At 37.3% G+C, this 11,903-nt stretch overlaps 1 pseudogene; it reads left to right on the forward strand.

Moving 5' to 3' along the window:
- The first annotated feature begins 9,570 nt into the window (after positions 1-9,570).
- Positions 9,571-10,450, forward strand: LOC131415779 (putative taste receptor type 2 member 33; annotated as a pseudogene).
- Positions 10,451-11,903: the final 1,453 nt, after the last annotated feature.

The raw sequence follows: 11,903 nt of genomic DNA on the forward strand, positions 1-11,903 counted from the left end.
CATACCACTATTATTCAGGGTACAGGGAAACACATGCAGATGTTCTAACTTGAAGGAAAACCAGAGAAGGATGCAGAAATCTGAAAAAATGATCTTAGGTCTTTTCTAGAAAATCCTCAACCAATTAAATCAAGAAAAACATATCAAGACTAGACTTCACTGTGAAACATAGAAAAGGAAACTTAGACAAGAGAGAAACAGTTTAAGAGCAAATGCGTAGAGGTGAGAGTAATTGTTTAGAAGGATTGCTATTGCTGATGTCTTGTTTTTAGAGGAAAGACTCTGGATGAGTTATTTAAAAATCAATATCTGTCTAGAGAGTAGAAACCACAGCCATCTAAATTAGTGGTTCTTTCCCACTCCACCTTCCCACCTTCTGGTTCACCTAGTTATAATTCCTGATGAATTATATAATATTGTATGTTTATAATATATATAACTATAAATAAATAGAATATATTTATGTGCATATATTTATAAATACATACTATAAAGTAAATATATATTTTTATATATTCATATTATACATAAATTAATAATTCAAAATGTATATAATTCCTATTAAATTCTCAAGGTAATACCAAAGGCCTCAAGATGGTTTTTCTTGCCCTTTTCTTCCCCAGTATCAGATATTTGTTGTGGCCATGTTATTAATATTTCCAATATTTCTTTCACCCAGTTTGGGTGAGTGTAATCTCAGGTAGAGTTTTCATGGGTTGGCAAGAGCAGAAAGCAGTAGAAAATGGTGGTAGATCTCTGAGTTTTAGAGGATTTGATGTTGGAAAGTTTTGTGTTGATTACTTCTGTGACCCTGAATGGCCCAGTACATTATTCTTCTGGTTTTCAGAAGGGATGGATAATCGCTATATATTTGGAATTGAGTCACACCCATTTCTCAGTCATACTTTCTTTCATAATTTTCAGAGCTGGTTACTTACCCTCAGTCATATTCAGCTTCTTGTATGTTAAAAATTGTCTTGAGTTACCAGTTGCTGAACCTCTTGGGGCTGAATCGATGCTAGCATGGCAGTGGGGCACGACTAGTGAGATTGGAGACCACAAAATGTGAGTTTGAAGATTGTGGAATGGGATGTTTGAAACTAAAGAGGAGGATCAAATCTTCCAGATAAATTTCCCAACAGTGAGTTAGATTTGTGTACTAGTCATGTTGTCAGTTTAACATATGGAAATAAAGATATTCTTGGATAGGGTAAATATGTTCAATTTTGCTGAAACTGATCTGCCAATTAACTGCAGTGAATGGATAGGTAAATACTCCGGAATTTAACCAGTCCTTTTCAGTAACAGTTTATATAAAGAAGTCAAATCAAGTGTTTGGTAATCCATGATTATTGTTATCCAAATGCTTAGATAGATATCACAAGTTATCTATGGTGAAAAATGCAGTGTGCTTTGCATAAGGAGGTAGTTTAGTTTCCTAGTCCTTTTATGGTAAATTGTCACAAACTTAGTAGCTTCAACAACACAGGTTTGTTATCACAATTCTGGAGGGCAGAAGTCTGAAGTGGTCTCACTGGTCTAAAACCAAGGTGGAATAAAATCATTGTGTTTGCAGGGTTGCTATCTCCTGGGGGCTTTATGGGAGAATCCATTCCTTGTCTTATCCAGGCCTTAGAGGTGGGCTGCATTCTTTAGTGCAAGATCTCTTTTCTTCTTCAAAGACAGCAACTACATTACTCTATTCTCTGCTTCTATCTTCCCATCTCCTCTCTCACTCTGACTCTCTTGTCTCTCTCTTCCACTTAAAAGGACTCTTTTGATTCCAGTGGGCCCAGCTGGATAATCCAGCATAATCTCTAGACTTCTAGGTCAGTGATTAGCAACCTTAATTCCAACTCCAACCCATAATTCTCCTTTGCTTTGCAACTTAACATGACTCACAGGTTCTGGGAATTAAGAGGCAGACGTTGTTGACGGGCCATTATTTTACCTACAATAGGAGAGAAGGCTTTTAAATGTAATAAAGGATAACATCATCGGTAGGGAATCTACCTCCATGAGATGAATATTGGGGTCATAGGAGGGTGCAGGTGTGTGACAGAATTCATTCTATTATTATTAGAGGGTGAGAACAAGTATGCTAATTTTCAAGACTTATCTTTCCCCTTGGCCAGAGCTGTATGGCCATGTAAGTCTAATCATACAAGAAGCTGCCCTATCCCTGGAATTTTCAGTTATATAAGCTTAAATATGTTTGACTTGCTTCTCTCTGACATAAATCTGAAATTCTTGTCACTACTATGAAAAAATCCACACCCTGCAGTTCCATTTGAATATCAATGTTTATATTGTGAGATAGACTTAGGAGTCTTTTGCACCATTTGGTTCCTGATAAAGAATCGTTTTTATCTCAGTGTAGAGCACATTTCTTGTCATGAAAAGCTCAAAGATTTTGGACATCAGACAGTTCTGGGATTATATCATCCTAAATAGAAGATACACCTGAATCCCAATCCTGGCTCTGGCACTGACATACTCTGAGTTCTTACTGATAGATGACAATAAAAAGCATTAATAGAACAGGGAGATATTTCTGGCATTAATTATTGAATTCAAGATATACCTGAATGTGGCTCAGAAGTTAAGAATGAAATGTATTAGGTATCAAAATGTATAGGAATATATAAAATTAGGACATAAAGGCAGTATATAAAAGATGAGCGAGGGAGAACCAGGTGTTTTGAGAGGTTTGGGGGATTCGATTGGAGATGTAAAAGAAACTTTCCACTCCAAACAAATGGACTGAAGGTATATTTTATTATATGGAGGAGAGTAAAGGTGATAGTCCGCAAACAGATCCGAATAGGTCAAATAATAAGAGGGAAAGCACCAGCTCAGTTGGAAAGGGAAACATCCACATCGACTGAGGTAGCAGCAGATTCATATAGGTCAAATAATAAGAGGGAAAAACGTCAGATCAATTGGAAAGGGAAACATCCACATCCACTGAAAGGAAATGACACAAATCAACCAGAAAGAGAAACACCAGGTTGACAGAAAAGAGAACACATCAGATCGGTTACTCACAACATCCACGCTCCACTGCCAGGGAGAGCTCATTCAAGTGACACTGCTGGGCAAGAATCCAAACATCAGAGGTCCTGGGCAAGGCGTCCCCTCCACAGGTGAGACTCTCACCAGGCCTCAGTTTCCAGCAGTTTATATAGTATCAGTAATTTCCAGAGTAAGCAGTTACAGAGTTTGCAGAGCAAGCATTTAGTGTTCCCATGCACAAATAGTTATCAGTGATGGACGTGCACTGAGCCCCCTGGCTATCGTCCCAGCCCAGCAGTTGTATACGTGCATTGTTCTCCCCGGTTATCATCCCAGCCCATGAGGTATGATCCTTTTCTTAAAAGTGGAGATATTATTGACAGATAATAGTGTGTAAATCTGAGGTGTACAATATGTTGTTTGAGTCTTGGTCCAGGCTGGCAGCAATTTTACAACAGAGCTCTCTCAAAAACATTTTGTGTTTTCTATGTATTTGATTGCTACCTATTCCATGAATCAAAAGCCATACGTACACTTTTCAAAACTCACTTCTCTCTCTATAGATTAATCATGCCTCTTTAGACATATCAGGTTGCTGTGGGACAACACTTAAGATTCAGAAAATCTTAGAATTCTTGGGTTGTTTGTCTCCTCTAAATTCTGTTTGTAAACCTGATTGTTCCTTTCTTTCAGTGTTGTATAATATCTAACTAATAACAATCATTTGATGCTTTCAACATTTTGTCTTGTGATCCTTCCCCCCAGATACAAAAGTTCATTTCGTTCATTTTCTGTCTTCAAAGTAATCTCAAAAGACAGAATTACAAATATTTCACAAGAATTGAACATGGGCTAACATTTTTAAAACCTCCTCTATCATTTCCCTCAAAATCAGTGCCTCATTTTGGTTGCCATAATATATTTGTTGCCATAATAACCCACTTTTAATACCAATTTTTGCACCAGTTAGCTTTTACTAAATAACAGCCACAAATCTCAGTGATAGACATCAATAACATTTGTTTCTTTTATATCTCTGAAGAACAGTGATCTAGGCTAAATTTGCCTAGACATCTCTGCTGTTTTCTGATGGGCTTAACTATGTGTCTGGGAATGAACTGGAGGTTAGTTGATCAAAGCTAGACCTGATGGAGCAACTTGGCTCCTCATATGTATCACCCTTCTCCTTGGACCACTTCACTAGTCTGAATATGTCCTTCACATGGTGATGGTAGAAGTATAAGAGGGAACAAAGCCCAATATGCAAGTCTCAGTGATGTAAGTCCATCAACACGAGACTCTGCTTGCAGAATATCTGCTAACATCTAATTGGCCAAAATAAGTCACGTGGCTGAGCACAAAGGTAAGGAATAAAACAGATCATCTGTGTCATGGTGAAAGGGTATAGCAAAGTTACAGGCTAAAGAATTGGGACCACCTGATGCAGTCTACCACAGTATCCCTCATATTATAAAAGCAACTCCAAGCAACATTTATGTCCTTGCATATATCTGAGTCTCATTTTTCTACCCTTATCTGGAATTCTCCATGTATAATACAGTGTTAAAGATATTAGAAAGCTCATTTTTATTCATATTACAGAGATGACTGCCACTGCCTTCTTTTCTGGAATTCTGCAAATTCTGTGTTTTTGTGGAAGTTTCCTACTGGTCCCCACATTTATCCCAGGTATAAACTTCTCATAATTTTTTGCTTATCAATAACTCCATTCTGTTATTTACTCCAAAAGTTGCACTCATCTTTTCCCTGGAGTCTGAATGGTCAATATTTTCTTCTTTTTAAAAAATACTTGGCAGGCAACCACATTATGTGTACTTTTTTGTTCATGTTTTTTCCTTTGCTAGTATTACTTCTCTAAATTTACCTTTTAAGGACCCTTATTATAGTAAAATATAAGATGTTAACGTTTCATTTTTGTTGAAAATATCTGTTATTTAAATGAATTCAATCCATTTCCCTGTCATTGAATAAGTAATATAATCCAAAGACATGTTCCATCATCAGTTAAACATCTACTCTAAGCTTGAATTTAGTCCATGGTCGTCTTGCCTGGCTCTCCTTCACTCATCTTCCATGTACTTGTTTTTAATGTCCTGACTTCATATATTTTTAAGAATTTTTACATCTAATACATGCCATTCCTAATATGTGAGCCACACCATTCATATATCTTGTAATTCAGTTATTAATGTCAGAAATATCTCTATCGTCTATTAATGCTTTGTGTAGTCATCTTGGTAAACAAAGTGGGCCTAAGAACTACCAGTTTATAAGTGCCTGAGCCAGGATTGGGATTCAGTTTTATCTTCCATTTAGGCTAGGATATAAGCCCAAAACTGTCTTATCACCAAAATCTTTATGTGTTTCATTACACAACATTAGCTCTAAATTGAGGTAAGGTGATTCTTTATCAGGAATTAAACTGGAGAAAAGATTCCTATGTCTATCTCATAACACAACCATTGATGTTCAAATGGAACTACTGAGTGTTATTTTCTTATATTAGTCAGGGATATTTCAGTTTTAGGTCAGAGAAAAGCAATTCAAACAGATTTATGGCTTATACAGCTGAAAATTCCAGGGCTAGAGCAGCTTTTTGTATGGTAGATTTAAATGAAATGAACATGACAGCTTTGACCAAGCCCAAAGATAAGTCTTGAAAATTAGCCTACTTGTTCTCAACCTCTATAGTAACAAGAGAATGAATTCTGTCCTGCACTTGCACCCTTCTATGATCCCAATATTCATCTCATGTAGGTAGACTCCCTACCAGTGATGTTATCCTTATTACATTTAATGACCTTCCCTCCTGTGATAGGTAAAATAATGGCCCCTCAACAACGTCCACATCCTAATAACCATAACCTATGCATCAGGTTATGTTGCAAGGCAAGGAAGAATTAAGGGTTGCAAGTGGAATTATGGTTGCTAATCATCTGACCTTCAAATGTGAAGATTATCCTGTATTTCCCAGGTGGTCCTATAGGAATCACAAGGGTCCTTTTAAGTGGAAGAAAGACAGGAGAGTCAGAATCAGAGAAGGAGATGTGATGATGAAAACAGAGATTAGGGTAATGTGGTTGAAGAAGAAGAGGTCTTTGACCTTAGGAATGTGAGCAATCTCTAGGAGGTGGAAAAGGCAAGGAATGGATTCTGCCCTGAAGCCTCCAGAAGGAACACATCTGCCGACACACTGGTTTTAGCCCAGTGAGACTCATTTCAGAATTATGACCTGTAGAACTGTATAATCATTTTTTGTTGTTTAAGCCACTATATTTGTGGTAATTTTTTACAGAAGCAATAGAAAATAAATACTTTAAAAAAAAATTAAAACATAATCACTGAATTCTTCACCATAGCCACCTTCCGTATTCGGGAATTATCCAAACATATGATTTCTAATCATGACTCCTTCATATAATCTGTTTCTGAAAAGTACCAGTCAAATTTCAGAATATGTACCAGTACTTGTTAGAATTCTCCAGAGAATGAGAATCAACAGGATATAGATATAGATATAGATATAGATATAGATATAGATATAGATATAGATATAGATACAGATATAGATAGATATAGATATAGGTATATAGAGAGATTTATCATAAGGAATTGGCTCATGTGATTAGAGAGGCAGAGAAGTCACAAGACATGCAAAATAGAGATCCAGGATAGCTGATGTTATGATCTGAGTCTGAGTCAAAAGGCCTGAGAACCAGGAGAGTCTATGGTATAAGTTTTAGTCAGAGTCTGAGTCTGAGGTCAGGAGAGGACCAATGTCGACCTTAAAGACAGTTACACAGAGAGCGAGCGAATTCTCATTGCTCAGGCTTTTGTTCTACTCAAGCCTTCAGTGGATTGGATGAGGCCCACACACACTGGGGACAGCAATCTGCTTTATTCAGTCTACTGATTCAAATGATAATCTTATCCAGAAACGTCATCACAGATACACCCTGTATAATATTTATCCCAATATCTGAGCACCCTGTGGCCCAGTCAAGTTGACACATAAAATTAACCATCACAAGTCCATCCCTTGCCAAGTGGGCACCCATACACTTCTCCTTAAATCATGCTTCATCTCCAAATAAAGACAATAACAAGTAATAATTCTGCCTACCATGATATAACTATCCTGTGTACAACCAAAAACATACTAAGCCCTTTCCTAGAAGAGGAGGCAAGATCCTTGGGTGATGTTTACTCTTCTTGATATTCCCTGACTTAACTACTATGATGTAAATTGAACAATACTTGAATACTATGAGAGTAAGTCAATATATCTTATGAAACAAAATAAGGGACTAAGTTAGGAAAGAAAACAAAGATAAATGTTTTATTTATATATATATGCACACATTCACAAACATACTCATAACAAGTAAAGAGGAGATACTCATGACAGTTACAGTCCCCATTTTTGTAACTGGTCACATGGTCATAGCTGGTATTTATAATTACCTTCTTCTACTACCCGTTCTGTGATCCTTTTGAATTCAGCAAGCACCTCAGTTGGTCCTGACCCCAAAGTTCACTCCTGAAGCATCTGGGTCATTAGCAGTTCTGCATCGATGGCACTGTTGTAGTTTTCCATTGACCTGAATCACAGGACATGGTAATACTAGCAGACTCTAGAAGATCTCTGTATTCCAGACATACTTTCTTTCCTCCGTCACGGAGTAGTAGTCCAATTTCCTCTTGGTAGTCAGGATCAATTACCTGAGCCAGCACAGTATCTCCCTCTTTGCCTGTTGATTCAGAGGCATGACGAGTCCAAAGTGGCTGGGCAGCTGTTTTAACTTACAATTCAATGGGCTCCTGGTTGTGTCTCCTGGTAGAAGTCTCTTTCCTTTTTAACTATGATTTCCAGGCCCGCAGAGCATAAGATCATGGGAACAGGAAGCAAAAATTTTGCTATTGGGTTACTAGGGCTAATAGTGAATAGTACCACTTCTATTTCTACCCTTAAATTCCTGGACTTGTGAATTCTGACTATTGGAGAAAGAGCACCATATATTGGATGCAGATTCCAAGCATACGTGGCCTTCTAGAGAACCTTGCTCCAGATCTGCAAGTTATTGCCACCTACCTGGCACTGTAAGTGAATCTTCAAAAGGCCTCTCTACAATTATCTCAAGCCAATTACTTCAGGAAAGTGGGGGAACATGATAAAAACGGTGATTCTCATGAGCATGGGCCCCTTACAACACTTCTCCTGCTGTGAAGTCAGTTCCTTGATCAGAAGCAAAGCTGTGTGGAATAACTTGATGGTGGAAAAGGCATTCTGTAAGTGCATGGATCATAGTTTTGACAAAAGTGCTGTGTGCAAATGAGGGAAAATCCATATCCAGATTAACTGTCTATTAATGAAAGGGCAAAACATTGCCCCTTCCATGAAGAAAGCAATCCAGTGTAGTCAACTTGCCACCAGGTAACTGGTTGATCCCCTCGGAGAATTGTGCCATATCTGGGACTTCGTATTGGTCTCTGCTGCTGGCGGATTAGGCATTCAGCAATGGCCATACCCAGATCAGCCTTTGTGAGTGGAAGTGCCTGTTGCTGAGCCCATGCATAATCTCTACCCCTGCTACTATGGCCACTCTGTTAAAGAGCCTATTGGGCAAGGTCACGGGTGGCAGGGGAAAGAAGATGACTGGTAACCACAGAATATGTCATCTTATCCACCTGATTATGAAAATCCTCCTCTGCTGAGATCATCCTTTGATGAACATTCGTATGGAACACAAATATCTTCATAATTTTTTCCCATTCAGAAAAGTCTGTCTACAAACCTCTTCCTCAAATTCCTTTTTCACGAATTTTCCAATAATGTTCTTTCCACTCACCCAAACCACTGGCCATGAATCAGTATATAATTGCACATCTGTCCACCTCTGCTTCCAAGCAAAGTGAACAGTCAGGTACATTACTTGGAATTCTGCCCACTGGGAGGATTTCCCTTCACCACTGTCCTTCAAAGATGTCTCAGAAAGGAGCTGTAGTGCTGTAGCTGTCCATTCTTGGGTGGCACCTGCACCTCGAGTAGAATCATTGGTAAACCAGGCCTAAGTCTTGTCATCCTCCATCAACTGATTGTAGAGAACTCTCTATAAGGCCACAGATGCAGGCTGGGAAAGAGAGGCAGTGTAGCAGAAGCAGGGCCCGTGGGCATTTACCACTTCTTCATGTAACCTACTTGTGCCTCCATATACCACTTCCATTTGAGGATGAGTGTTGCTGTTCATGCCCAACTTTATGGCTTTTTGTGTCAGGTAATGCCCAGTTCATGATGGGCAGCTCAGGTTGCATGCATTATATGGATAAGAGTTCATTTGAACTGTTTGGGGAATAACAGTAATTGTCATAAAGACAGCATCGAGCTCTTCCTTTAGCATACCTTCTTGCTTTCCTGGTTGACATCCGTCACAGAATTTACAAGAAACAAGAACTTTACTATACATTCAGAAATCAGCTGCACATAGAAGGTCAGAATATTAAAGGAATCACGACTTGACATTTTTTTTTCTAGACATGATAAGTTTCGTACAAAGCATTTTTTTAATCCTCTAATGACAGAATTCCTTCTGGGAAATTTTGCCAATGGCTTCCTAGCCCTGGTGAACTACATAGACTGCGTCGAGACAAAAGATGTCCTCAGCTGATCAAATTCTCACAGCTCTGGCTGTCTGCAGAATTGGTTTGCTCTGGGTAATATTAATAAATTGGTATACAACTGTGTTTAATTCAATTTTATACAGTTTAGAAGTAGGAGCTGTTGTTTATATTGCCTGGACAACAGCCAACCATTTTAGCATTTGGCTTGCTACTAGCCTCAGCATATTTTATTTGCTCAAGATAGCCAATATCTCCAGCCTTATATTTCTTTACTTAAAGTGGAGAGTTAAAGTGTAGTTCTCATGATACTGTTGGAGACTTTGTTCTCTTTGGTTTTTCTTGGTGCAGTGGTAAGCATAGATGATAATATGCAGAGAAAAGAATATGAAGTAAACATCACTTGGAAGATCAAATTGAGCGACATTATACAACTTTCACATTTGACTGTACTCACCCTAGCAAACTTCCTACACTTTACTAGGTCCCTGACATCTTCTCTGCTGTTAATCTTTTCCCTGTGGAAAACTCTCAAGAAGATGCAGCTCAATGGTAAAGGATCCCTAGATCCCAGCACCAAGGTCCACCTAAGAGCCATGCAAACTGTGGTCTCCTTTCTCTTACTATTTGCCGTTTACTTCTGGCTCTAATCATCTCATTTTGGAGTTCTAATAGGTTGCGGAATGAGCTGACTCTCATGCTTTGCCAGGCTCTTGGAATGCTGTATCCTTCAAGCCCCTGATTTACCCTGATTTGGGCAAATAGGAAGCTAAAACAGGGTTTTCTGACAGTTTTATGACAGGTGAAGTGCTGGCCGAAAGAATGGAAACCCTCACCTCCACAGATCAATAAGAGGGGTGTTGTGTATGTTCTAGAAGAAAACAAACTTATGGAGCTTGTAACATTTTATACTTCCTACTGGTTTTTCCATAGTGTATGTAATTGAATAATTTTCAGTTTCACCTAAAAAAGTCTTACCTAAGGTTATCGCATAAAGGTATATACATGTGTATGTGTGAAAAATATAAGAAAGATTGGAAATAACATACTTTACTAACTTTTTTTTTCAGGTAAACAATCTAATTATACAAAAGGTTGTAAGAAATTCCTCAGAATTATGAAGTCATTTGTGTTTCACATACATATTCTATGTTATCTATCATCTTCCAATTGAAAAATGTATGGTTTATATTTATGCATTTTTAAGAACTGACAACTTATCTCAGGAAATCATTGCTATTTTTCATTGTAATTTGTACTATAGTGTGTTTAAACTTCATCGTTTGAGATCTTTTCAATCTTTTGCATGGTTAGGATATTCAATAGTAAACTAAATATTGAGGATGTATGTTTGGGATAGGTATTATTCCATCATGAATACCTACTTCATGGTTAACAGACAGAAATTAGAACTGTTATTAAGAAAGGTATACACAATATGATTCAACAGTAACAAAACATATTGAGAGTAAATTATATGTACATGTACAATAAACAATACTGAAAAATATTTGATTTAAAGAAGTATGTGAAAAGCTTGGAAAAAATTGAATTCTACAACAGGGATAAAGATGAAAGAAACATGATCATAGTCTGTTTTTAATGCTGTTATAAATTTCCATATTTATTTTGATAAGTCATTTCCTATAGCTTTTGAATTAAAGAAGACCACTTTTGAAATTGAGATCTGATATGAAATATTTCAGTTTTCTCCTAAACCACCTCTGGTCCTTAAATTGTCAAAATTCTCCTACATCTACCATTCTTAAAATTCCTTTTAAGTTTCAGATAAGAAGACTCAAATCTTCCACACCTAAAAACTACTTACTACAAGAATAGGAAAGAAATTATGGTATATAATTCAACAAACCTTTTGGCATGCATTAACATGACATCTATTAAGTCCGTGTAATAATGATAGAGAATTTCTTAAAGATCTGTTTTGTTATAGTCTTTGGAAAATGATGAAATGAGAGAAACTTTGTTGGCATATTCATTGATAGCAAGCTCTATTATAAGAAAGAAATGTGTAATCTTAACAACTGAATTCTACATGACAGTATTAATTCTTGGTGTTATGAAATTTAACATTTTATAAGTAAAAAGTAAGTAACATCATAAATATGCTTATTTTCAGTTATTCTTTTTTTGTGTGTGTGAGGAAGACCAACCCTGAACTAACATCCGATGCCAATCTTCCTCTTTTTCTTTTTTTTTCTGCTGAGGAAGACTAGCCCTGGGCTAACATCCAT

The sequence above is a fragment of the Diceros bicornis genome, chromosome 17 (genome assembly GCF_020826845.1).
Source record: "Diceros bicornis minor isolate mBicDic1 chromosome 17, mDicBic1.mat.cur, whole genome shotgun sequence".
Lineage (NCBI taxonomy): Eukaryota > Metazoa > Chordata > Mammalia > Perissodactyla > Rhinocerotidae > Diceros > Diceros bicornis.